Source organism: Lemur catta, chromosome 2, assembly GCF_020740605.2.
Source record: "Lemur catta isolate mLemCat1 chromosome 2, mLemCat1.pri, whole genome shotgun sequence".
Lineage (NCBI taxonomy): Eukaryota > Metazoa > Chordata > Mammalia > Primates > Lemuridae > Lemur > Lemur catta.
Genome location: NC_059129.1, coordinates 50888002 through 50915722, shown reverse-complemented (window position 1 = coordinate 50915722; position 27721 = coordinate 50888002). Strand labels below are relative to the sequence as shown.

The following is a 27721-nucleotide window of genomic DNA, read 5'->3' as shown; positions in this document are numbered from 1 at the left end:
CTGGGCATTTTAGAGACCCTGGGTCTGCTTAAACTGACATGTTAGTCAGTTTCTGGTCTCAGCAACACTTTACACTCTTAGAAAATTATTGCGGATCCCAAAGAGCTTTTGTTTTTGGTAAGCTATAGCTATTAATTATTTGTTTCAAGTAAAAAAATTTAATAGGAAAAAATTTTAAAATATTTAGCAATGCCTTTAAAGTAACAAGAAGAAACTCATTGCAATGTTAACCTAAGTATTGTATTTTTAAAAATAAAATAACTATTTTCCAAAACAAAAACAATTAATGAGAAGTATGGCCTTGTTTTCCATTCTTGCAAATCTCGTTAGTGCCTGACTTAATAGAAGACAGCTGGATTACCATATCTGCTTCTGCTTCAGTCTGTTGTCCTATGTTGTTTTGGTTGATGTATATGAAGAAAAATCTGGCTTCAGTCAGATATGTCATTGGAAAAGAGAGGACCTTGTGAACTCAACTAGAGGACAGCTGGCCTAGCAGGATATAAAGCTGGCAAGAGTGTTTGGGGTGATGGTGAGGAAGCTGAAATCAACAGTGTGGGGTTGGGGAGTTTGGACTTTATTTTGTAGGTAGCAGGGAGCCATTAAAGGCTTTTCAGCAAGGAAGTGACATCATCGGAGCTGTTTAAGATGATTTCTAGGGCAGTAGTAGAATAATAGAATTGGAGAGAGAGAGAGTCTACACAAAATATAAAAAGGATTGAAACTAGGGTGAGGCCGGTGGAAATGGAAACAAGGGGGCGGTTTGGCAAAATATTTTGAAGGTAGAAGCAACAGAACTTAGTAATCGTTATTTAGTAGGAAGGCATGAAGACTCTTCTGCCCTTCCCCGGGAGGCACCGGCATGCTTCTCTGGTGAAGTGTGTTGCCCGTGCTGCAGTCTGCTGCTCGCATGCCTTCTCTCCTAGGAGGTTGTGTGCTCCAGCAAGTGCATGAGTGAGAGCAATCAAGGACGACCCCTGAATTTTTCAACCTGGCTGACTGGTGGAACGTTGGTTCCATTAACAGAAATTTTAACACGAGGAGGAAAAGATGTCCATGATCATTCAGTGTTATTAACTGAAGTGTAGGGAAAGGTGTCAAGCTATGAATAGCAGGGAAATAGTGGGTGGTCCTTGAAGTATCCCATTGTCTTGGCAAGGAAGTATATTTTTCTAGGTACTAAAGATTTGGGGAGGCCGGGCGCGGTGGCTCACGCCTGTAATCCTAGCACTGTGGGAGGCCGAGGCGGGTGGATCGCTCAAGGTCAGGAGTTCGAGACCAGCCTGAGCAAGAGTGAGACCCCGTCTCTACCAAAAATAGAAAGAAATGATTTGGACAGCTAGAAATCTATATAGAAAAAATTAGCTGGGCATGGTGGCACATGCCTGTAGTCCCAGCTACTCGGGAGGCTGAGGCAGTAGGATCGCTTAAGCCCAGGAGTTTGAGGTTGCTGTGAGCTAGGCTGACGCCACGGCACTCACTCTAGCCTGGGCGACAAAGCAAGACTCTGTCTCAAAAAAAAAAAAAAAGATTTGGGGAGAAATAATAAAAACATCTACAAGAGATTGCTCTGTTCTCTGTTCTCAAGGAACTCAAATCCAATTAGGGTAATGTTGTTCAAAACTAGAAATGTTTTTTGTTTTATTCACTTGCATATGAACACACATATGTATGTATATGTAAAGCAAGTCTCACTACACAATACTTACCCTGGCTACAGATGGTATGCTTTTTTATTCTATTCTGTTGTTTCATTTTTAAAACTTGGAAAACTTGCTGGTCATGATTAGCTTCATGACTTCATGAGCCAGTAAAGCATCCTGACCTGACGATTTGAAAAGCACTAAGTCAGGGAGATATCAGTTCTCCAGGCTCTGTTAGCAACAGAAATGGACTGGCCAGTATAAGGCAAAGGGAGTTTACTGGAAAAAGGTTGGGAACTCATAAGCTCACCAGGAAGGCTGGAGAACCAGGCTTGGAAATGGAGAAACACTGAAAAAGTGCCTTAGGGCTGGGAAGAGGGAACTACAGGGAGATGAGAGCAGCTGACTGGTCAGTTGACTGGTCCCCTGTGCCTCGCTGGGCATGGGGGGAATGGATGGGCTTCCGAGCTGTGGCCAGGCAGCTTGGCTCGTCGATTTGTAGTAGGGGAGAGGAAACTCCCTAAAAGGAAGTGGTGGTGCTGTTGGAGAGGGAACTAGACACTCAGCAACTAAAAAAGAATAAAGTTTACAAAAGGTGACAGGACATGGGCACAGTGCGTGGTATCCCTGCATGGCAGTGACACTAAAGGGCGTGCACATCCCCTGCTCCTGGCCCTCTCATGTGCTGACTTCTACCTTCAGAAAGCAGTTGGCCATAGGTGTTGAAATCAAATGGCTCCAGAATATTCCAGCCTCCTGCCTTGGTAATTCCACTTTCTCAGTTCTATCTGTCCTAATTCAAGAATTCTATTGAAAATCCGCCAGGCGCGGTGGCTCACGCCTGTAATCCTAGCACTCTGGGAGGCCGAGGCGGGAGGATCACTCAAGGTCAGAAGTTCAAGGCCAGCCTGAGCAAGAGTGAGACTTTGTCTCTACTAAAAAATAGAAAGAAATTAACCGGACAACTAAAAAAATATATATAAAAAAAATTAGCCGGGCATGGTGGCACATGCCTGTAGTCCCAGCTACTCGAGAGGCTGAGGCAGTAGGATTGCTTGAGCCCAGGAGTTGGAGATTTCTGTGACCTTAGGCTGACGCCATGGCACTCTAGCCCGGGGAACAGAGTGAGATTCTGTCTCAAAAAAAAAAAAAAAAATTAATTAATTAATTAAGAATTCTATTGAAAATGTAGAAAAAACCTTGTCTATAACGGTTTTTCACTTAAGCATTAGGTACAGTGACAAGAATTTGGAGCAACCGGAATGCCTCACAGTACAGCATGGTTAGGCAAATTTTAGTGTATCTATTAGATGGAATGTTAGACAGCCATTAAAAATGTCAGTTGCAAAGATATGTGATAATGTGCAAATTACTTATAATGATAACATCAGGAGGGAAAAATCAGGATGCAAAATTGTACCTGTATTTGCAACTATACATTTTACACGCACACACGTAGAGAATGTTAACAGTTATTTTTTGAGGTAGTAGAACTAAGGGAGATTTTTTTTCTAGTACTTTTTTCCCTTTTTTGAAATGTTCCAGTTCTGAAATAACATGTAAAACAGAAAATATGTCATGAGTCATGTTTCCATAAGTATATAGGAAATCAGTCTTTTTACTTTTCATAGCATCGGAGACAGTAGGTGCCAAGTACAAAGTTGGCAGTGGGGAGTGCAGTGTGAGGCCCAGAGGAGAGCCCAGGGAGGTGACAGCTGCCTGTCCTGAGTTCCCAACTAAGCCTGCACTGTCGCCAGCCCTGTAAGTCCTGTACCACCAGGAAAACCATGGAATATCCAGGCGACCTGGGGTGACCAGCTCAGGCTGTCATGGCAGTTGGGGGTGAGTGAAGACAGATGAGGGGCAGATGACTCATTTTCAAGCCCCAGTTCCCCGTGGATGGGCACAGAGTGGGTCCAAAGTAGAGCGGGCATTTCTTTGGGGGGCCTGCTTTCCCCTTGTCCTTCGTGGCTGCCTGGAGCAGTGGGGACCTAAGGTGGCCAGAGCAGGAAGCAGGACTGCCCACGGTGTCTGCCTCCCCAGCTCAGCAACAGAGAAGGAGGTGGAGCCTGGACTGAGCCCCAAGATAAGGAATATGCAGCAGCTGACAGGGAGATCAAAATAAACAGCTGTGCCCCCAGGAGAATGAGCTCACATTCCATTCCCTGATCCCACCCCCAATTCCCACTTCTCCCCAGTGCCTTCCGCGCCCACCCCCATCCGTGCACACTCAGCACCCGGTCAGCTCCAGGGGCCTCCCCTGGCCTTGGCTTAGCTCCCTCAGAGCCGCCTTCCCACACCCGCCCCCCTAACCAGAGGCCCTGGGGCCGCTCTCCAGCTGTCTGGAAGGAGTGAATACTCAGGACAGGTGGCCGGAGGCGGATGGAGAGGGGCCTCTTCCAGGGCCAGGATCCACCTGCCAGGCTGGGCCACCCTCAGACTCTTCCCTGGGCCACTCCAGGAAGGCCCGGGAATGCAAGAGGGCCAGGCTTTTGTAGCAAGTGTGGGGAAGCTGAGGCAGGACCTGGGGCACGGGGAGGAAGGTATGCAGCGGTCCTGGAGGCTGGGTCTGCAAACATCAGTCAGCCCTCACTGTGGGGGGGCCAGTAGGGGAGACAGACAGCAGGTACAAGGTGTGCTTCCAGAGGTGGCTTATGGGCCACTCTAGGAGGTCATGCCTCATCACGGTGTCTAGGGAACCCCCAGCACCAGGGAACCCCTGTAAGGTGCCACACCTCTCCCCACCCACACCCTAGTACTTTCTAGATGTGCTGGCCTGGGATTTCAAAACTAAGAGATAGAAGGAGCAGATATTTTCCATCTCCTGGGGCTGGGCCAACCCCTCAGGCCACTCCGAGTGATAGTTAACCCCCTTCTATGCTGCCCCAATGCCAGTTCCAGTGTGAGCAGCAAGACCCAGCTTGGACCTGGGCACTGAGGGCTTCGGGGCAGCACTGGTTTCCACCACGTAGTCCCTCCATGTCCTGAAGGTGCAGGGTTGCCATGGACATCACTTCTGTATGCATGAGCTTGTGCGTGGCCTCTCTCCTGCGTGCACAGAGGATTGAATCCAGGGGCAGATGGGTGGGTGTTTGCTTTGAGGTATGGCAGCCACCTTTGCCCTTGGTGGGAGACAGTGGTGAGTTCCAGAGGCTGCCCACCATCCTCGCTGTCTGAGGGGAGGGCACCCCGCCCATCCCCAGAGCATGTGTGGGGGTCTCACATGGCCTGCTCCCACGTCAGCGTGCTTAAATCACTCCCTCAGGGCCCCCAAGGCCCTCTAATGTCCCACGTCTCCAATAGACTGCTGGCCGTGTGATCCCTTGTGTAGCCGCCCCAGCCAGCAGGCCCAGAAACGTATGCTGATAAGAGCCAGCACCAGCTACATCATCTGCAGGGCTCCTTGTTCAAAAATTATTAAGAATGTCACAATGGTGATGACAGAACATTAAACCATGTGTGGGGCCCTTCTGAGCAGGGGACCCTGTGTGACCACACAGGTCACAGGCCCATGGCTAGCCTCGATAACCGCTAACAAGCATTGAACGCGTGCTGTGTGCCAGACACCGTGGGAGGCGCTTCCATGCGTGGTCTCATTCCTTCCCCACGGCACTGCTGTCCCTGTTGTGCAGACGCGGAACCTGAAGCTTTAGATGAATCACGAACTTGCTGAGGTCACCCAGCTCTTCAGTGCTGGAGCTGGGAACAGAACCTGGCCTGTCTCCAGGGCCTGAGCTCTTACCCAGCTCTCCGGGCAGCTCCAGCCTCCAGGGGCAGGGAGGTTGCCGGGGAGGGCAGCTGCTTCCCCTGCCGCCTTCTGCCATACCATGGGCAGGAAGGAAGATGAGGCAAGAAACAGCAGCTGACAGGGTAGCAACAGTGACCGTGGTGGCGAGGGTGGCCAACCAGGCAGAAGCACTGGGGCAGAGACAGAAGTGAGATGGGCACAAGAATTGTATGAGCTGGAAGCAGCTGGTAGACACCACAGCTGTGCCTCCACCCTCCTGCCCAGTGTGGGCATTGATGAGCCCTCTTCTGTTCTCTCCCCTGATGTCACCTCCAGCTCTGCCTCACTCTTCCTCTTTATAGCCACAGTTTCCTCTCTCCGACTCCCTGCCTGGCCACCCTCCACTGGGGAGGTCATTGGGTCTCTTCTCCAGCTGTGTCCTCAGTGCTCCCGTGCTTATCTCCATGGTAATCATAGCCACAATTTAGTGAGCATCTACTGTGCGCCAGGCCTGCTGCTCGGGATTTTGTTACACATTTGGTGATTACATCTTGAATTTTCTCCAGAAACCTGTAAATAATTATTACCCCCATTTTATAAGGAAAGAAACTGAGGCTTAGAGAGGCAGAGAGATTTGTCCAGAGTTACACGGCTGGAGAGCAGTGGAGAGGAGATCTGGGCTAAGATGAGAAATCCACGCATTTTCTGAGAAATCCACGCATTTTCTGTTCCTCCTCACCACCTTCCGCATAGGACAGGATTGGCCTGGCTAGATGCAGTGGTCCCCTGAGCATGGAAGAGCCTTTTCTCAGAAAGGAGATAAGCAGTTTGAGAAATGGTCAAGTTGAGGAAAGAACAAATTACGTGCAGTGAGGGAGACATCCACCTGCAGCCTCAGTTTGGCATTAGCTGGGGTGGGGATGGGGCCCCTTCTCCACCTGGAACGCACGCTCTGACACCTGGGTGGCAGAGCTGCTGGAGCTGGAGGGCTGAGGACACGGCTGAGGAGAAAGGCCCCTCGCACACACCTTTACCCCTCAACATCCTGGCACCCAAGAATGGCCTGAGATAGGTATTAGGGGAGTAGGCTGCTGTAACAGAAACACCCAAATGACTGGTTTAACAAAATGGAAATTTCTCACATACAAATCTGGGTGGGTGATCTGACGCCTTGACCTCGCGCCCCCATCCTGCCCCCGTGATGTCGGTCTCCCGCCCTCGGGTGCGGAAGGTGGTACATCACCACATCTACCGGGTCCATCACCCAGCTGGTGGGAAGGGGATGAGTTAACAGGGGGAGAAGGCACTGCCCTTCCTTTTCAGGACACGACCTAAAAATTGCCACATCATTCGTCCCTTTGGCCAACACTTGGACACCTGCCACACTTAGCTGCGGGGAGTTTGGGGAACATACATGCTGGGGCTTCCAGTACGAAAGGTACAAGAAGGGGAAATGGATTTGGGAGGAGCAGTTAACAGCCTTCGCCATGGGATCCAGATGGGACCGGGGAGCCCACAATCATGTGTGAGGATGCTTTCCTGTGGGGACCCTCTGGGAGGAGAATGTTCTCAGATGGACTGCTCTTTGGGGGGCCGAGAGCAGAGGGGCCAGAACCCCCTTGGCTAATGCCCTCCCCCTGCACTTCCTCCTCCCTGAGGAAAGGTGGAGGATTTGATTCTCCCTCGTCCTGGGCAGAGGCCCCTGGGGGTTTGTTATGGAGCCCTTGTCCCAAGAGCACTGTAGGATCAGGGTGAGGTTCCCTGAGGAACACCACATTTGCCACTTTGGGGAGGCTCTGCTGTCCTCCGATGGGGTAGAGGAAGGTCACATCCCCACACCTCGGAGAGGTCATTGAGAAGGTCAAATGTAAAGTGAGCAGGGTTGAGGCAGGGCAGTCGAGGTTTGTCAGAAATAAGGGAAAAGGTCCTTTTCTCTGGAGATGGCATCTCCACGAGGCTCGATGCGGACAGGCAGTCTCTGGGTCCAGCACTGAGTCATTCGTTCCCTCATCCACTCGGTGCCTGTTTGTTAAGTGCCTTCCCTGGATGCACCGGGCACTGTGTTCGGTGTGGGTGGACGAGAAAAGAACAGGACACGCACAGTCCCTTACCTCACAGGGCCCTCAGTTTCCCCTGGTCCCCTCTCTGCCTCCCCAGAGGGTAGAGACCAGCCCATCACAGCTCTGAGAGAGCCGCCCTGTGACTCAGAACTCGAGAGGGCCACAGGGCACCCATGCAGGCATGTGACAGGCCTTCACCTCAGAGCCAAACATCTGCCGTCCTGGGGAGACCGGTGGGGAGGGCGGTGGAGCAGGCATTGGAGTTAACGGTTTCACTTCTTGCTCACAGCAGGCGTGGAATCTGATTTTCTCAGTTGGGGAGGTTTCTGACTTCTCATGTGAGCCGAGGGGAAGTGTCCTCTCTCACCCCCTCTCCAGCCCTCCCTGTCCCTCCAGTGTTCCAGGTTAGATGTGACCCCCTTCCCATTACCCGTGACCCCCGTTCACCAACTGCACGGCTTTGCTCCAGGAAAGAGGGCGGCGTGGGAAGGGGAGGTCTGAGGGGACTTCCTCTGTGAGGCCTGTTGTCTCGAAGGCCTCTCTCTGGGACTCACCTCCTTGGAGAGCTGCCAGGGCTCCCTGTGTCCTCTCACAGCTCGTGCTTTGGCCTCCCTCACACCACCCCACTCCACTCCCTGAGGCAAGGCCTCCTTCAGGTGCTGCTCACCTCCTGCCTAGACTTTGGAGTGGCCTCAGCCTCCCAGTGTCACCTCATGCTCTCTTGCCACTGGACAGTGCCAGAGGCCTGGCTACAGAGAGGGACCCTCCCCGTTGCTGGGGGGTGGGGAGCAGCTGAGACCCTTACAAGCTGCAGGGTCTCCTTTCAGGTCCCAGGAGGTGGCGTAAACCCCTCTGTCTCTGTCGCACACCAGCTGTGTGATCTGGGTGGGTTCTTCACCTCTCTGCCTCTCTGTGCCTCAGTGCCTTTATGTGTAAAATGGGGATAATAATAGCATCTACCATACAGGGCCATTAGGAGGATTGTGTGAGTCGTTAGGAGGCTTGGTGCACACAGAGCACTCAGAACAGTGCCCAGCCCGTAGCAAGCATTACGTAAGTATCGGGCTGCTTTTGTGACACAAGGGTTTGCCATCATGATGAAAACACTGGCAAATATGGTAGCCCCCAAGGCTGGTATATAAACTCCGGGATCTAGACCAAGTACACAAGTAAAACCTTCAGAATCACATGCCCCCATCCCTGCAGTTAAGATGGTCAGTGAAAGGCCAGGGCCCTGCCTGCATCCCATATTTTGGGCTTTTCGTACTGGAGTTTGTATTTAGGAGGTATTCAGTAGATGCTGCTTGGTAGATGGGTGACACTTGTTTACACTAGCAGAGCTGAAGCGGGCAGAGGGCTGCCTTGTTCAGCCTCCTCTGGAAATGTGTGTCGGGTGACTCAAATTTTTTGCAGCTCTAATATGTCCCCAAATGACTGCAAAGCGCCTCATATACTGATTTTGAAGTTATAAATAAATTTCAGCAAGTGAATTTGCTAGCACAGAATCCATCAATAATGAGAATTGACTGTACCTCCGCATGGTGCCCCTCGGCCCTAGTCCTGCCCCACCAAGATTCAGCCATCTCAGGATTGACTGCCTGGCCCAGCAGGGGGCCCCCAGCACCCCAAGCCAGCTCTTGGGCTCCCCTAGGCATATCTCCCCTGGGGTAGGGGTGGGTGATGTTGCTGCCCCAGCCCGCACTGGAGGAAGGGGGAGGAAGCCCTGCCTGCCACCCTTTCCCCTTCCCGCTTCCTCCTTCCCCTACTTCCCCACTGCACGTGGGGCCTCCCTGGCCAGGCAGACCCACACATGCATAAAGCCAGGCAGAGGCGGGATGACTCAAGCAGGCAGCCACCTGTGACTTCTCTAGGCCAAGTGCTGCATCAACACCTGGGGAAGACCCCCGGGTGGTTTGGGGGAGCCTGTTTTGGCCCGATCTTTATTTACCCCTCACAAAGGAAGTAAATAAATAGCTCTTTGTGTGTCTTTGTGGATGCGCGTGTACCAGACTGTACGGGTCCTGTGCACACCGTTACAAACCGTGACCCAGCCCCAGAGGAAGTGGTAACGAAACGATTGTTTGATTGTTTGTTTTATTTTCCATTTACTCTTACATCTCCTCCCCACCTCCACCCTCCACCCTTTTCATGTGTGCTGGGAGGTTTTCTTTGCCAGCCTGGGAGCCCGTCGTTTGTTCATTCATTTCTTCACTCGTTCTAACGTGTACTGAACCATCATAGTGCCAGATGCTGGTGAACATAAAGGATGTTATAGAAGAAAGTGAGCAGGGAAAGGCCGCCTTGGCTGTCGGATGCAGGCCAACTTGGATTCAAATCCCTGGGACTGTTCACTAGCAAGATGACCATGGGCAGGTTTCTTTAGGCTGGGGGCACTTGTGAGTCCCCTCTCACAGGACTGTTTCAGGATGAAAGACAGTAGAATGGTGATTTGCTCAGGTCAGCACTCAGTATATGGTACTTCCCTCCTTTAAGACAGTAATGTGGGAATGAGGTTGCGATCTCCCCTCTGCCCCCGCCTGCCTGCTCAGCCCTCTGTGAGCACCACCGAGGTCATTGTGCATTTCTGCAGCTCTGAGGCCATTAGAGGCTTCCCAGGGCCGTGAAGTCAAATTCAGCTTCTCATGGTGTTCTGGTTCTCTTGGGATCTGGGCCCAGTGAGCTTTTTACCCACAATCAACCTCTATACCCTCTCCCGACTAGCAAGATCCTGATAGATCCTGGGGTGTTCCTGTTTCCATTGCTTTGCACACACTGTCCCCGCTCCGAAATGCCCTCCATCCTCCCCGCATGTGCCCCTATCCGTCCAAACTTGACCAATCTTCAAGGCCCAGCTTAGGTCCATTCAGCTGCTCCCCAGCACATACCCCTCCTGGCTAGCATTTGCGAGTGCGTGTTGTGTGGATGCTGCTTGTTGTCCTTGAGACTGAGCTCCTTGAGGACAGGCTCTGCGTCGTCCAAGGCTTCCACCCTTCTTTCATGCATTCAGCCCGTGCAGAGGACGACTGCTCTGTGCCCGATGCATTTGGGCCCCGTCCTTGTTTCTCCGGCAGTGTCCGTCACTATGTATGGTTCTCTCTCAATAAATATTGGTCCATTTATTAAAAAAGAGAGAGGAAACAGAGTGAGAACAGAAGGTGGCAAATACATTAGTCCCCGCTTATCTGCAGGGGAACCATTCCAAGCTGAAACAGCAGATAGTACTAAACCCTGTGTATACTACGTTTTCTTCCTATACATATATACCTATGATATAGTTTAATTCATAAATGAAGCGCAGTAAGAGATTAACACCAATAACTAATAGAACAATTACAACAATATACTATAATAAAAGTTATGTGAACGTGATCTCTCAGAATATCTTTTGTCTGTACTGCAGGTAACTGAAACCTCGAAAGCAAAACCTCACGTAAGGGGGACTACTGTATGAGGCCTTGGGGTGCAGTCTCTCTGTGCTGTGGACATTCTGAGGCAAGGGAGAGTAGGGGCGAGGGGAAGCTGAGTGGTCTTTGGAGGTGAACAGGTCGAGTTTGGAGGGCTGGGAGGTGGAGGTAAGGGCAGGCAGGAGCCATGGCTGTCCTATCAGAGCCAGAGAGTGTTGCTTCAGCCCCTCCTCACTGCACAGGTGTCTGGGTCTGGGGAGGGCGCTGTGGATGGAGGCCTGGACCATGCACACCCGTAGACAAAGTCCTTCCAGGGACCTGATAAGCAGAGTGGAGCAGGGGAGGGCAGAGAGACAGCCAGGAACCTCCTGCAGGTTGGGTCAGATGCAGGCACGGAGAGGGCTGGGGAAGCTTGTGCATTCATTTATCATTAAGCCTTTGTTTTTAAGGTTTAAAAAAAACCCATAAAACAAATACTTGCTCATTATAGAAATTGGGACAATATAGAAAAATAGGAAAAAGTTAGAAAAATCACCCATAGTTCTTATACTCAAAGACAGCCCTAGTTTACATTTTGTGATTTCCTTCTTGATTATTTAAAAAGTTATTAATTTTGAGATTTAACTTTTAAATTTAATTAAATTGAATAGTAAAAAATTGTAATTATAAAAGTAAAACAAACTTCCTCATTGAAAATACACATTACAAAGAGGAAGAAAATAAAGGTGCAAATGCTCCCCTACCCCCCAAGTCCCATCCCTCAGGGAAAATCAGCGCTAAGGGTTGGTGTATGTCCTTCTGAGCCCGTTTTTCTGTGCATATACACTGTGCATATAGTTTTCTTCTTTTAATATAGGATCATCATGGTCTAGGGAAAGGCTCCTGTGCTGTTGAACCTGCCCAGTGATATGTGCAGCCTTGTACCGGGCAGCCCAACCCTGACCTAAAGTAAATTTCCAGGAGAAGTCTTTCCTGGGTTTTGAATTGCAGTAACAGGTATGAGCATTCTTGCAGCAGTTAGATGATCATGTATGATACTGCGAACAGGAAAAAAAAAATAGGATCATAGAATACTGTTCATGTGCAATTATTTTTCTTTTTACAAAGCTAGGATGACTTTGCATGCGTAGTGTTGTATTTCCTTTTTTCTTTTTATATAACTTTTTTTATGCTATGTAAATTTACTTTAAGTATCTGACATTATACAAAATGAATTCATACCATTGGTGATATACTTCTACACATGCAAGACTGCAATTTGTAACAACTGTTTGAAAATGTGGAGTAGTGTGCCTAAAAGCACAAGAATATTTAATTTGCTGATTTTTAGAACGTGACTGAAATGTTCTGCTGATTAATCAAAATTATTTGAAAACTTTAACATTTAATATCTAGTTGTAGTATTTTAAAAAATAATGGGAGATATCTTTCTTATTTTTTGATTAGTATATAAAGCTAAAGGAAAAAGACATTATTTTTAGATCTCTCAAGTGAAATGAAAATAGCCACTTAAGTGAACATTTTATTGCTAAACTATAAAATGCTAATTACTATTTTGAAAAAATTTGAAATTCCAAGCTTTTACCTTCTACCCATAAAACATTTTAATGAACTGTTTTTTCTGTGTCAATACATAGATTTTTTAATGCTGGTATAATATTTCACCTATATTTTATTCAGTCATTGCACGATTTCCTAAGTTTTATGCTAGACCCCAGAGACAAAATGCCTGCCTTTTGGAGTTCACAGGCTGGTTGGGACCTTAATACCTGAGCAGTTTCCACTTAGTGTCATAAATGGCACTAATGGATGCTGTGCTGGGTGCAGTATAAGCTTGCAGAGGTGGGGTGATTGGCGTACAGTCAAGGAAGGCTTCGTGGAGACATTTTTGCAGTGGACCTGGAAGGACAAGCCGGAGGTCCCGGAGGTCCCAGATGCAGAGGCTGGAGGACAAGTGGAGGGCTGCCAGCAGCAGTGTGACTCATTATCAGCCAGCCCCCTGGCTCTGGTGGTTTGTTTCTGCTTTTCCTTTGGACATGACAGATTCTGCAAACAAGGGCTCCAGCTGTTTATCAGGGGCCCTCCCAGGCCCCGAGTGCCAGGGGCTCCCACTCGCTGCTGGAGAGGCTGTGGGGCCCTGATTAGGGAGACAGCTGAGGCAGGGGACCCCCAGGCAATGGGGGTGGAGAGAGAACCAGCAGGCCACAGTGAGGACAGAGGCGGAGAGCACAGGGTAGGAACAGAGTGACGTATGGGGAGAGCCCGGGCAAGGGAGGGAAACACACGTTGCCCCTCTGTGTTTCTAGGGCGCCCTGCCCTCCTCTGCCTGGCGAGACGCTGCTCTGTCGAGGCCCCTTCACTTGGCTCCACATCTGTGACTCCATCCATTCATCACACATTTCCTGACAGCATCACTTAGAATTAATGTTTCTCCTTTGTCCATTTAGCAGGTGAACATGTTGTAGTTGAGGGTGTGAACTTTGGAATTGAGAGTAGTAGTAGCAGCTAACATTTATCAGGCATTTAACATGCTAGCACCATGATGAATGTTTTCAGTATACTTTCTCACTTCATACTCCCCAACTGTCAGTGAGGTAGGAACTGTTACCATCCCATGTTGCAGAGGAGGAAACTGAAGGACTGAGGGATTGGTAAACTCTCATCACAGCAGAGATTCATTTTCCCCATTTCCAACACAGAGATGAAAATAGTATCCTTTTATTTTAGCCAAAGGATACAAAAATTTCAGTTAGACAAGAGAAATAAGTTCAAGAGATCTATTATGCAACATGGTAACTGTAGTTAATAATGTTAATAATAATGTATATACTTGAAAATTACCGAAAGAGTAGTGTTTAAGGGTTCTCACCAAAAAAAAAAAAGAAAGAAAGAAAGAAAGAAAGAAAGAAAGAAAGAAAGAAAGAAAGAAAGAAAGAAAGAAAGAAAGAAAAAACAGGTGAGGCAATGTATATGTTACTTAGCTTGATTTAGCCTTTTTTTTTTTTTTCCTTCAGAGACAGAGTCTCACTCTTGCTCAGGCTGGTCTCAAACTCCTGAGCTCAAGCGATCCTCTTACCAATCCTCCCACCTCTGTCTCCCAGAGTGCTAGGCTTACAGGTGTGAGCCACTGCACCTGGCCATTGATACATTTTTTAAAACATCATGTACACCATAAATATACACAATTTTTATTTGTCAATTAAAAAATAAATTTTTTCAAAAAAGAAAATGAAGTCTTTTCCTGAAGGTAGTTGTAAAAACTAAATGATGTAATGTACATCAAGCACCTGACACATAGTAGTCACTCAGTCAATGTCAACTCCCACCCCTCCCCTGAGAGTCCTTAGCACTGCTCATTCTGTATCATCATTCCTTGGGTGGAGCTAGTTTGTTTGAATTTATATAGCTTGGTGGAGTGGTTAAGGGTGTTGGTGATGGAACTAGACTGCATTCAAAATTCTGGCTCAGATCCATACTAGATAGGTGACCTTGAGCAAGTTACTTTAACCTCTTTGAACCTCCGTTTCTTCATCTATAATATGGAAATAATAACAGAAGCATTGCTGTAGGATTAAAATGAATGTGTGCATGCGTGTATGTGTGTATTTGCTATTGATATTAACTAGACTAGAGACTTTTTGAGGGCAGAGTCAATGTCAGGAAGGTGTCACCTGGGTTCTCATTGCCTTACTGAGGACATGTCTGGCTGACTGGTCCAGATGATGGTACAATAACAAGGATAACACGTACCTACATATTGGAAATACTGGCTTATTACAGAAACTTTGTTTTTTGGTTTCTGTGTTTTTTTGAGACAGTGTCTCACTCTGCTGTCTGGGTTAGAGTGCAGTGGCATCATCATAGCTCACAGCAACCTCAAATTCCTGGGCTCAAGCTATCCTCCTACCTCAACCTCCTGAGTAGCTGGGACTACAGGTGTGCATCACCATGCCCAGCTAATTTTTCTATTTTCTGTAGAGATGAGGTCTCGCTCTTGCTCAGCCTGGTCTCGAAATCCTGGCCTTCCCACCTCAGCCTCCCAAAATGCTAGGATTACAGGATTGAGCCACCACACCTGGCAAAACTTTGAAAAATATAATGAAGCAAATGAAAATGAACCATAATCCCACTACTCAGAAATAATCACTGTTAACATTTTGGTATGTTTCTTGGTAGGCAGTTATTTTCCTATAACTGAGATCATGTGCTATATTACAGTTTTGTGTCCTCCACTGACCTGGGGTGTACACAAGATGAGCATTTTCCAATTAAAGTCGTCTTTGAAGCAGTGTTATTAGTGGTATTTTGTTTTACTGATTGAGAGACTATACACTAAATGAGCTCATTAATAGATTGATGGCATTCTGGAGAAAGGGAGGTCTTTTCTGTTCCACATTTTTGCCAGTGACTTGGGAGATAGTTAGGGGTGGCATGAGATCAGTTGGGACCTTTGTGTCTTACTCATCCTAGTGTCACATACATCCCTGGGTCTGGAGCAGTCGTCCATTCATTCATTCAGTAAATATTTATGGAGTATCTACTGTGTGTCATTTCTTTGCACTTGGGATAGTTTGGTGACCAAAACAGGCAAAAATTCCTTTCCTTGTATAGCAGGGGGCAGGACTGGGACAGCAGGCAGCAAGCAGTACACACAAGAAATAAGCAAAAGGATAGGGCTCATTAACAACCGATCAACACTATGGACAAAACAAAATATAGAGCCGGGTAAGGGGTATAGTACTGGGGAGGGAGACAATTTGTAGCTTTAAATAGGGTGACCAATGTCAACCTCACTGGGAAGGCAGCATTTGAACAGAAACTTGAAGAAGGTGAGAGTCTCGACACGGCTATCTGGGAGAGTGTGTGCTGCAGGAGACACAGCCCAAAGATCCTGGTGATCCTTCCAGAAGTGCTGGGGCAACGTCAGGGAGACCAGTGCAGCTGCTGTGGAGAGTCATTCTTGGGTGTGTGGCTTGACGTTGGGAGGGATGGCTGACATGTAGGCTGAGAGAGCCAGAAATTAGATCTCCATTGGCTGAACTAATGATGAAAATTTAATAACATAAAATCCAACAAGAACAAAGTTTGGGCCGGGTGCGGTGGCTCACGCCTGTAATCCTAGCCCTCTGGGAGGCCGAGGCGGGTGGATCGCTCGAGGTCAGGAGTTCGAGACCAGCCTGAGCAAGACCCCGTCTCTACTAAAAATAGAAATAAAAATTATCTGGACAACTAAAAATATGTATAGAAAAAATTAGCTGGGCGTGGTGGTGCATGCCTGTAGTCCCAGCTACTCAGGAGGCTGAGGCAGGAGGATCGCTTAAGCCCAGGAGTTTGAGGTTGCTGTGAGCTAGGCTGATGCCATGGCACTCACTCTAGCCAGGGCAACAAAGTGACACTCTGTCTCAAAAAAAAAAAAAAAAAAAAAAAAGAACAAAGTTTGCTCTGAAGTTAAAAACAAATGTCTTCTGCAAAGCAAATTCACCTCAAATCCCTCTTGTGAGGTGTGGCTTAACAGTTATTCATTTATTCAACATGTATTTTTTTTTTTTTTTTTTGAGACAGAGTCTTGCTCTCTTGCCCGGGCTAGAGTGAGTGCCATGGCGTCAGCCTAGCTCACAGCAACCTCAAACTCCTGGGCTTAAGTAATCCTACTGCCTCAGCCTCCCGAGTAGCTGGGACTACAGGCATGCGCCACCACGCCCAGCTAATTTTTTCTATACATATTTTTAGTTGTCCAGATAATTTTTATTTCTATTTTTAGTAGAGACGGGGTCTCGCTCAGGCTGGTCTCGAACTCCTGACCTCAAGCGATCCACCCGCCTCGGCCTCCCAGAGTGCTGGGATTACAGGCGTGAGCCACCGCGCCCGGCCAACATGTATTTATTGAATGTCTACTATGTGCCAGGACTTGTTTGCACTAGGTGCTGGGGACTCAAAACAAGACATAGCCCCTGCCCTCCTATAGCTTATATTCCAGCAATGTCTAGAGACAAACAGCAAACACATATATAATGTGATTTCTGAGAGAGAGAACTGCTGAGACTAACAGCAGGTAACCATGGTTCACAAGAGAAAACTGTAAGTAGGGTCTAAACTCATTATGAGTCAACTGTGTGATCCAGTTGTGAAAAAGCCTAATTCTACCTTGGGCTGTGTGAATGGAATGCCGAAATTGAAACTCGAAACTCGAGAGATCATATTCCCTCTGCTATCTGACTGTCAGGTGGGACCTGGAGTTTTGTATTTATACTCTAGAGCAGCGGTCCCCAACCTTTTGGCACCAGGGACTGTTTTCATAGAAGATCATTTTTACATGGACTTGGGGAGAGGGGATGGTTTCAGGATGATTCGAGCGCATTACATTTATTGTGCACTTTATTTCTATTATTATTACATTGTAATACGTAATGAAATATTATACAACTCACCATTGGTTGGGGACCCCTGCTCTAGAGGGACCTTGACAAACTGGAAGTTACCCAGGGAAGAATGGCTAGGATCATTAGGGGCCCTGTATCGCCATCCAGAAGAAAGGGCCAGGTTTGGTGAGTAGAGGCTCCAAGAAGTTAGGCTTCAGCTCAGGAGGTCGAGGAATGTCCTACTGGTCAGAACAGACCAGTAATAGAATGGGCTGTGACAGAGGGTGACTTTCCCATCTCCAGAAGTGTTTAAGAAGGGCCTGGATTCACCTGTCTCAGTACAGGATATAATTAATCTGGTAGAAGCTTGGATTAAATGATATGTACAGCTCTTTCCAGTTCCAGGTCATACTGTGCATGAGAAGAAGAAAAAATAATTTTCTGCAAATAACTTACAATGTACATAATTCCCCCTTAACCACATTTTAATAGCCAACAATCACCAATGGCATAAGTAGAACCCCAGCATGTAGAAATCAGAAGTTTTCAGAATGTCTTCACTCATCACTTCAGTTTGGTGTCCAGATCTAGGATCTAGGCTCCAAGAACTTCAGACGGTTACAGAAAGTTCAGCCAGGTAGATACACGGGGACAATAGACTCCCCCTCTACTTCTTATTTTGACATAATTTCAGACTTAGAGAAAGTTGTAAGAATTGTACAAAAACTTCTCATATAGTCTTTACCCAAGCTCCCCAAATGTTAACATCTTATCACATTTGCTTTATCATCCTGTGTCTGCCTTTCTTATACAGGAACAGTACATCCTTTGAATGGAAGTTGCAGTCATAATGTCCCTTACCCATAAATACTTCAGTGTGTATTCTTAGAGCAGGGTCTTCCCTTATATAACCCCAGTAGAATTATAAAAACTGGGAGATTTAGCCAGGCATGGTGGTGTACACCTGTAGTCCTAGAACTTTGGGATGCCGAGGCTGGAGGATTTCTTGAGGCCATGAGTTCAAGACCAGCCTGAGCAAGAGCGAGACCCCATCTCTAATAAAAATAGAAAAATTAGCTGGGCTTGGTGGCATGTACCTGTAGCCCCAGCTACTCAGGAGCCTGAGACAGGAGGATTGCTTGAGCCCAGAGTTTGAGGTTGCAGTGAGCTATGATGATGCCACTGCACTCTAGCCTGGGCAACAGAGCAAGAGACCTTGTCTCAAAAAAAAAATTTTTTTTTTAAAAACCAGAAAATTAACATGATACTAGTGTCTAACCTATAGACCTTATTCATATGTCACAATCATCTTAATGATATGCTTTAGAGCAAAGAAAACAAAGTCCTGGGCCATGGGATGTATTCATTTGTTATGCCTCTTTAACCTGAAATGGTTCCTTAGTTTTCTCTGTCTTTTGTGTCATTGACATTTTTGAAGAGTGGGCAAAGGACTTTTAAGCAAAGTCTTTTTAAAAATGAGCTAAGGAGGGCTGGGCCCAGTGGCTCACGCCTGTAATCCTAGCACTCTGGAAGGCCAAAGCGGGTGGATCGCTCGAGGTCAGGAGTTTGAGACCAGCCTGAGCAAGAGCGAGACCCCATCTCTACTAAAAATAGAAAGAAATTATCTGGCCAACTAAAAATATATATAGAAAAAATTAGCCAGGCATGGTGGTGCGTGCCTGTAGTCCCAGCTACTTGGGAGGCTGAGGCAGTACGATCGCTTGAGCCCAGGAGTTTGAGGTTGCTGTGAGCTGGGAGGACGCCATGGCACTCACTCTAGCCCGGGCAACAGAGCGAGACTCTGTCTCAAAAAAAAAAAAAAAAAAAGAGCTAAGGAGTGTCAGAGTAATGAGATGTGAGAAACTCCATCAGACATTGTCAACTTTGAAGAAGGAAGGGGGCCGTGAACCAAGGAATATGGGCAGCCTCTAGAATCTGAAGAAATCAAGAAAATGGATTCTTTCCTGAAGTAGCCAGAAAGGAACTCAGCCCTGCTAACATCCAGTGAGACCCATTTCAGATTTCTGACTCCCAGAACTATAAGATAATAAACTTGTGCTATTTAACAAAAATAAAAAATAAAAATGAGCTAAAACTGGGAGAGGTTTCGATATGAATCCTCAAGTTTCTAGGGCTTATTGATCAAGAACGATTTCCCTGTTTAAGATGCCCCAGGGGTTCCACGTTGCTCATTGCATAGAATCCAAACGCCCCCTGTATTCACGTCCTAGGGCAGCTCTCACAAACTACCACAAGCTGGGTGGCTTCAAACAACAGAAGTGTATTCTCCCCCAGTTCTAGACGCCATAAGTCCAAATTTAAGGTGTCAGCAGGGCCATGTTCCCTCAGAAGCCTCTCGGGGAGGATCCTTCCTCTTCTCTTCCAGCTTCGGGTAGCCCCAGGTCTTCCTTGGCTTGTGGCTGAATCGCGCCAGTATCTGCCTTATGGGGCATCTTCCCTCTGTCTCTTTTCTTATAAGGACACCAGTCATAAGGGTCCACCCTACTCCAGTACGACCTCAACTAATTATATCTGCAGTGACCTTATTTCCAAATAAGGCCATATTCGAGATACTGGGCTTAGAACTTCAACATATCTTTTGTGGGATACAATTCAACCCATAACACTCCCACCTCATCTTTCCAGCCTGACCCTGTATTTCCTCCTCTGTGGTCCCTTTGCTCTAACTGCACAAATCATCCTGAAGGGGACACCCGCTGTCTCCCAGCCTTCTCCACTCCCCTCTGCCCCCGGGGCTCCTTCCTTCCCAACACTGATAATAACGCTAACTATCACATACCCGATGCTTATTCTGTGCTGGGCACTGTTTTAAACTCTTACGTGCAGCACTCTTGTAATTGGTAGGGACCATCACGTTCCCATTGGACGGATGAGAAAACAGCGTGGAAAGGTCGCCCTGCTCAAGGCCCCACCAGGAGATGATCCTGTGACAGTTTCCTGGCTGATTTCCTCCTCTCTGAGGCTGTGCTGGTTGCTGTAAAAGAGAGCTCAGCGCTGGTGAGCATTCTAGACAGTGGCCGACCCCTCTGAGATTTGGGGGCCTGGTGAGCACCCCTCTCTCCCCATGGCCTCAGTTTATACTGAACCATCCTCTGCTGTCTGCATGTGCAGGTGGAGGGCTTGGCGGTGCCTGTCCAGGGTTTGCACTCTGTACCCTCAGTTCTGGGGTGATGGTGGCGGGAGGATTCAGATCCTTCATGTTAACTGCTTCCTCCCTTCCCACCAGAGCAACTAACCCCTTGTACCTCACCCCAAGCCTGAGTTTCTCAGAATAGGGCCCCGAGTGTCCAATGTATCCACATCTCCTGGGAAGAGTGTCAAGAATACACAATCTTGGGCCCTGCCGCAGACCTGAATCAAAATCTCTGGTGGAGAGACCCAGGCCTGCCTCTTTAATAAATTCCCGGTGATTCTTGTATGTTTGAGAATCACTGTTGAAAGCCCTCACTGGATGCTTGCAGAATGACTGATGGACTGATTGACCAATTGACTGCTCGGGTGAACTGCTGCAGCGCTTCTGCGGAGGACAGGCCAAGAGGAAACTTAACATTTCCTCTCAATTTTCACAGCTCAGTGTTGCTGTGAAGCTAAAACTGCTCTAAAAAATAAAGTCTATTTAGAAAAAAAAAAAAAAAGGTTATTGCCTTAGAGGAACTAAAGAATGTTGTGGAATATTGTCCTCCTCAGTGTTGATGGCGGTGATGTGCTTATTCAGTAAGAGAAGGAAATCAGCTTGTCCCTGAGCAGGTCCCAAGCCACCCAATCCCTGCCGACCTTGCCTGAGGCCCTGGGAGCCTGGGGGTGACACGAGACAGTTGCTCCACCCCCCAGAGGAGCCCAGCTGTTTCCCCCAGCCCCTCATTCACCCACCTGAAATCATTCACAGTTTTCCTGTCAGTTAGCCCTGCCCGCTGCGGTGTGGGAAGGGGCCCCTCTACATGGGGTGGGGCTGCGTTTCATTTACTGTCAGGCTTGGTGTCTTTCCTTGGGCCTCAGCTGAACAGGTGCAGGCCCTGCAGCTGGGTGAAATGAGGACATTCTTCCTCGCCCTTCCTCCCTCCAACTCCCTCCCCCAACCCAGCCACACCCTATTTCCTCCCCCTCATTCAAAAGCTTCTCTCTCCCTTCTGTCCTCCATCCTGCAAAGTGCAGTGCCCAGGGGAGAGGACACAGTGAAGGGAAAGTCGAAAGCAGTGGGTTTCCACTGCCACCCTCCCTTTCTGTTTCATTCAGAGGGGGTGGCGGAGAGATGGCAGTGGTGTGCTAGGAAGGGAGGAGAGGGCTGCTCCAGGGACTACCTAGGGCACTGACTTCGTACAGCTCCTAAGCTCACAAAAGAAGACCAATTGTGAAGTTGGCTAACTCATCCCCTTCAGGGCTGACTCCTCCTTGTCCCCTAGGAGAATGGGCATGGGGGTGGGGGTGGATGAGGAAATCTGACTCAGATCCACATTCTAGAATAAAGATTCTCAAAGTCTAGCCCTCATCTGCACCCCTTAGAGGGGTTGTCCAGCATGGATTGCTGCATCCCACCCCAGAGATTCTGATTCTGTAAGACTGAGGTGCGGCCCAATCATTTGCATTTCTAAGTTGTTGATGCTGCCCCCGCTGGTATAGGGACCACACTTTGAGAACCACTATTCCAGGGCTCCCCTTAAGTTTCTGACAAATGGGCCTGCCTAGGCACAGCTGAGAGAAGAGCAGGTCACTCAAGGAAGTTGGGCCCCCAGCAATGAGCCTTCTCACTCAGGCTCCAATCACAACCCTTCCCCCTTGGAGTTGTGTGTGGCTTAGCTGCATTCGGATGGGGCTGTCGCTTAAGTGAAGGCGGCAGAAAGAAGACCCTCTCTGTCTGCATGTTCCCTGCGCCCAAGGGCGGCCCCCTCCAAGAATACCTCCTGCCATCTTGAACCTATTGTTTCTATATCTCCTTTCCTGCCAGTTGTAGGGAAAGAGATGCCCCTTGGTTCTTTGAAGTTTACCTTTCAACTATATTCTATGGAATATTAGGCAGCTGTTCAGACGCATGAGGTTAATCTCTATGTGGTGATTTAGCAGAGATCCACTATGATTTATTGTAGAGTAACACTGCTCAATTAGCGATAGAAAATGTTCCTGCTTTTGTAAAAACAACCATAAGGCCGGGCGCCGTGGCTCACACCTGTAATAATCCTAGCATTCTGGGAGGCCGAGGTGGGTGGATCATTTGAGCTCAGGAGTTTGACACCAGCCTGAGCAAGAGCGAGACCCCATCTCTACTAAAAATAGAAAGAAATTAGCTGGACAACTAAAAATATATAGAAAAAATTAGCCGGCCATAGTGGTGCATGCCTGTAGTCCCAGCTACTCGGGAGGCTGAGGCAGGAGGATCGCTTGAGCCCAGGAGTTAGAGGTTGCTGTGAGCTAGGCTGACGCCACGGCACTCTGGCCGGGCAACAGAGTGAGACTCTGTCTCAAAAAAAAAAAAAAGAATATATATAAAAAATATATATATGAATATATACATAAGTATTTATGTGCACGTAGACCCTTTCCAGAGCACCCAACAGCAGTTAGCTCTGTTGGGAGATTTCAACAGGATGGGAGATTTCACCATGTATTTCTTCTAATCCTATATTTTAAGGAGCTTATCTTACTTTGTAATTAAAAACCTGCGGACAGCAAATAAAAGAAAATGGTATAGCTGTGGAAAACTACACCTTGAACTGTTAGCAGTAGGGAGAGTGGGAGACGAGGCTGAGGGTTCTGCCACTTTACACACATTCCCACTTCTTGACTGTTTGTTTGTTTCAGGAAGTACTATTAGTTTTTGAATTTAAAAAATAAGACTGAGATATAGGCAATAAAGGAAACAGAACAGCCTCCCTGCTTCCCACTCCCCGCTCTCCCGACAGCCCCGGGCTGGCTCTGCCAGCTGCTGCCCGGCCTGCGCACCCCAGCAGCTGCTCTGCCATCTCACTGCTTCCTGTCGCCATCAGGTTTCTCCATGAGTGGCCTTCACTGCTGTCTCCCTTCCCTCAGCAGCCACTGTTTTTATTTTAAAGCCCGACGTTACGTGTTTTTGTTTGCTGATCGCCAGCATTCCAGAAAAGAAAGCAAATCCCGTAGACTTTGAACCAGCACCCGTGAGCCTGACTCGATCTCGTCCAGCCCTTTCTGCTTCGCCCAGCACACGCATGTCCTTTCATAATTGTAATCTGCACAAATGCTATCTTGTGTCCTGAAATTTTTTACGTCACCTAATTTTGTAAGCCCATCTATGTATGGACACAGCATCATTGCTTCTATGAATGGTACTATGGTTGTTTAGCCAGGCCCTGATTGTTAGGCCTCTGGGTGGTTTCCAATTTTTTGCTATTTATTCATTCACCATTTAACCCCCTACATTTGGGCTCCACCTCCTGCCAGACTATAAAAACTGCCCTCTTAAAGGTCAGTGCTGTCTGTCTTCCCTCCAATTCTACCAGCTTCTGCTCAGTCCTTGACTGAGGCCTTGTCCTGACTTTAATTGGACTTGGCCTTATGAGCCACCCGCACAGCCATCCACCGGCCCATCCGTCAAATGCTTGGTGAAATTCCAGCCTCCTTTTGTTCTTTTTCTTTTTTTAATTTTTTTTTCAAATACAGACATTTCTATATTTTCATTATAAAAGAATAAGACAACCAATAAATGTATAATATAGAATGGAAACATATATTTTGTTTTAAATTTTTTAATTTAATTATGAAGTATATGATACATACAAAAGAATATAAATGTGTGTATATGAATATATATGTACGTGTGTGTGTGTGTGTATATATATATAAAATGAAGCAGTATAATAAAACTAAAGTTGAAATATAAATAATCTGCAACTTAAGAAATACATCACCAGTTCCATGAAAGCTTCCTGTGTTCCCTTTTCCTGGGCTATCCCTCTAAACCTCACTGATATACTCTGAATTTTGTTCATTTTATCATTCTCTTAATTAATTTTAATAATTTATGGATTTGAAGGGGTTTGAGGTAGACAATTGTATTATCTATTAATAATGGCATTTCTTGGCCGGGCGCGGTGGCTCACGCCTGTAATCCTAGCACTCTGGGAGGCCGAGGCGGGTGGATCGCTCGAGGTCAAGAGTTCGAGACCAGCCTGAGCAAGAGCAGACCCCGTCTCTACTAAAAATGGAAAGAAATTATCTGGCAAACTAAAAATATATATAGAAAAAATTAGCTGGGCGTGGTGGTGCATGCCTGTAGTCCCAGCTACTCGGGAGGCTGAGGCAGTAGGATCGCTGAAGCCTAGGAGTTTGAGGTTGCTGTGAGCTAGGCTGACGCCACGGCACTCACTCTAGCCCGGGCAACAGAGTGAGACTCTGTCTCAAAAAAACAAAACAAAACAAAACAAAAACAAACAAACAAACAAAAAATAATGGCATTTCTTTCCAATTCTGTATCCTTTATTTTCCTTTTCTTTCTGCCTTGCTAGTAGTCCAGTTTAATGTCAGCTGGAAGCAGGAACAGAAGGCATCCTTGACTTGTTCCTGAATTTAAAGCAAATGCTTCTAATGGTTTCCCCCTAATTCCCACTAATAATAATGATTGCTATAGGTTTAGGGTAGATGCTCTTTAACAGGTTAAGGAAGTTTCTTTTTATTTTTAGTTTGTTGTTAAATCTTATCAAATGCTTTTTCTATATTTATTGAGATGATGTTATGAATTTTCTTTTTTCATCTATGAATCCAATAAATTACGTTAATTTTTTATGTTAAATTTTCTTTGCATTTCTGGGATAAATCCAACTAGGATATGATATATTATCTTTTTTATACACTGCTGGGTTTAGTTTGCTTATATTTTGACAAAGTATTAGCATATATGCTCATAAATGAGATTAACTCATAATTTTTCTTTTTCTTTTTTTTCTTTTCACCACACTTTGTCTAAAAACCCTTAATTTTTCTTCCTCATATTATGTTTGGCTGGTTTGGAATTAAGATGTTACTAACCTCACTGAATGAGTTGAGAATATTTCTACCTTTTTTAATCTCTAAGAAAAATGGCATAAAATTGGAATTTGTGCTTTCTTGAATGTTTGGTAGAACATAGTACTATAAAATTTTCTGGGCCTGGAATCATTTTTATAGGAAGATTTTAAGTTATTGATTTAGTTTGTACTTATGACTATTGGTAAAGTGACTATGCATCCTGGCCTGCCTGGGCTAGGGCCAGGTTGCCTGTCGTCCTGGAATATATATTGGTGGCATCCCCTCTCACTTGCAAAGATGTCCTGGTTTGGATAATAAAATATATGGTCATTCTCTATATAGGATTATATAGGTTTTTCTCCTTTTTCTTGAGTAAGTTTTGGTAAATTATATTTTTCTGTAATATCATCCAGTTTGTCTGCTTCAAATTATTGGCAAAAAGTTGTTCATGGTTCTCTCATCTTTTAAACCTCTGCTGTAGATTTAAATATATCACTTTAAAAATCCCTAACATCGTTTATTTTTATCTTCTTTCTTTTCCTTGATGAATATTACCTAAGTTTTTCTTGTGTTGTCAGTCTTTTCAATGTTCAACTTTTGACTACTGATTTTCTCTACTGCTTGTTTTCTATTTCATTTTTACTGTTATTGTTTTCTTCTTTTTACTTAGGATTTATCCTACTGTTCTTTTTTAACTTCTTACATTCTGTGCTTGATTTATCAATTTTGAATCCTTTTTTCTTTTTCTAATATATGCATTTAAAGCTATATATTTCCCTGTAAATGTTGTTTTACATTTATAAGGTTTTTTCTTTATTGACGAACATATATTAATATTAAATGCACAGATCTTAAGTCTGCAGTTCTATGAGTTTTGACAGTTGTAAACATCCATGTTGCCATCATCCAAATCAAAATATAGGACAGTTCCATCAGCCTAGAAAGTTCTATGGGGCCCTCCCCCCACCTTTTTTTTAAAGATAGAGATGGGCTCTCACTGTGTGACCCAGGCTGGTGTCTGAACTCCTGGGCTCAGGGGATCCTCCCACCTCAGCCTCCAGAGTAGCTGGGCTTATAGGCATGCCACCACGCCCTGCCCGTGGTGCCCATTTTGCCTCAGTCACCTCTTCACCACTGGAGTTAACCGCTGTCAGAACCATACTTGTGTAGAACTTCATCTAAATAGAATTATGCACTATGTTCTCTTTTGTATTAGCACCTTTCACTCAGCATATGTGGTATATATTAGCAATTTGTTCCTTTTTATTGCCAAGTTGTATTCTATTGTATGGATGTATATACATTATTGGTTTATGTCTTTTGTTGATGGACATTTGGGCTGCTTCCAGTTTTTGGCTACTAGCCCCTGTGAACATCCTTGTACATGTCTGTTGTGAACATAGCTTTCATTTCTCTTGTGTAGGTACCTGGAAGTGGAATAGCTGGGTCTTAGTTTAGTTATTCTGTAAGTTTTAATATGTGGTATTTTCATTATCGTCTAGTTTTAGTTCTTAAAAACTTTCCATTCAGATACTTTTGTTTCACTCATAAGTTATTTGAAAGTGTTTTCAAATTTCCACGTGTGGGACTTGTTGATGATGATTTCTAACTTACTTGCATTTTGGTCAGCTAATATAATTTTTTTTGTTTTCTTTCTTCTTTTTTTTTAAATATGGAATGCTTCATGAATTTTTGCATCATCCTGTACAGGGACCATGCTAATCTTCTCTGTATTGTTCCAATTTTTAGTATATGTGTTGCTGAGGTGAATACAAATATAGTCATTATGATATTGATTTTTTTTTTTGCCGCCAAGGTAGCTCAAGCCTGTAATCCTAGCACTCTTGGAGGCTGAGGCGGGAGGATCACTCGAGGTCAGGAGTTCGAGACCAGCCTGAGCAAGAGCGAGACCCCATCTCTACTAAAAATAGAAAAATTAGCCGGGCATGGTGGCGCATGCCTGTAGTCCCAGTTACTCGGGAGGTTGAGGCAGTAGGATCGCTTGAGCCCAGGAGTTTGAGGTTGCTGTGAGCTAGGCTGACGCCATGGCACTCCAGGCCAGGCAACAGAGCAAGACTCTGTTTCAACAACAACAACAACAAAAAATCCCACTAGTCATGGTGTATAATTCTTTTATACATTGTATGATTCAATTTGCTTATATTTTGCTGAGGATTTTTCATCTATGTTTATAGGAGATAGTTGTCTGTAGTTTATTATTCTTGAAATGTTTGTGTCTGGTGTTGGTAGTAGGGTTATGGTGGCCTTGTAGAATGAGTTAGAAACTATTCCCTCTGCTTCTTTCTTCTGAAAGAGATTGTAAAGAATTAGTATAAATTCTTCCTTCAGTGTTTGGTGGAATTTTCTAGTGAACTCATCTGAGCCCTGTGCTTTCTGTTTTTAATATTTTTTTTCCTTAGGATATATATATATAGGATTCATTGTGAAAGGTTTGATTGTGTATGTGTGTGTGAGAGAGAGAGGAGAGAGATTTTGAAAGTAGCACATGCTCAGAAATATACAGAATGCATGTACA

The 27721-nt window shown here is 46.1% G+C and overlaps 1 protein-coding gene and 2 non-coding genes across 4 annotated transcripts in view; 2 read left to right on the top strand and 1 right to left on the bottom strand.

Annotated features, from left to right (window-relative positions):
* Window positions 1-27721, top strand: part of CCND3 (cyclin D3) — a 79413-nt gene that overhangs the window by 9609 nt on the left and 42083 nt on the right. The window lies entirely within an intron of this gene.
* Window positions 11698-11883, top strand: LOC123633772. The gene has a single exon (XR_006733777.1). It is a non-coding gene; the product is annotated as a small Cajal body-specific RNA 16 (non-coding RNA).
* Window positions 26852-26958, bottom strand: LOC123633679. Its single transcript, XR_006733705.1, has one exon. It is a non-coding gene; the product is annotated as a U6 spliceosomal RNA (small nuclear RNA).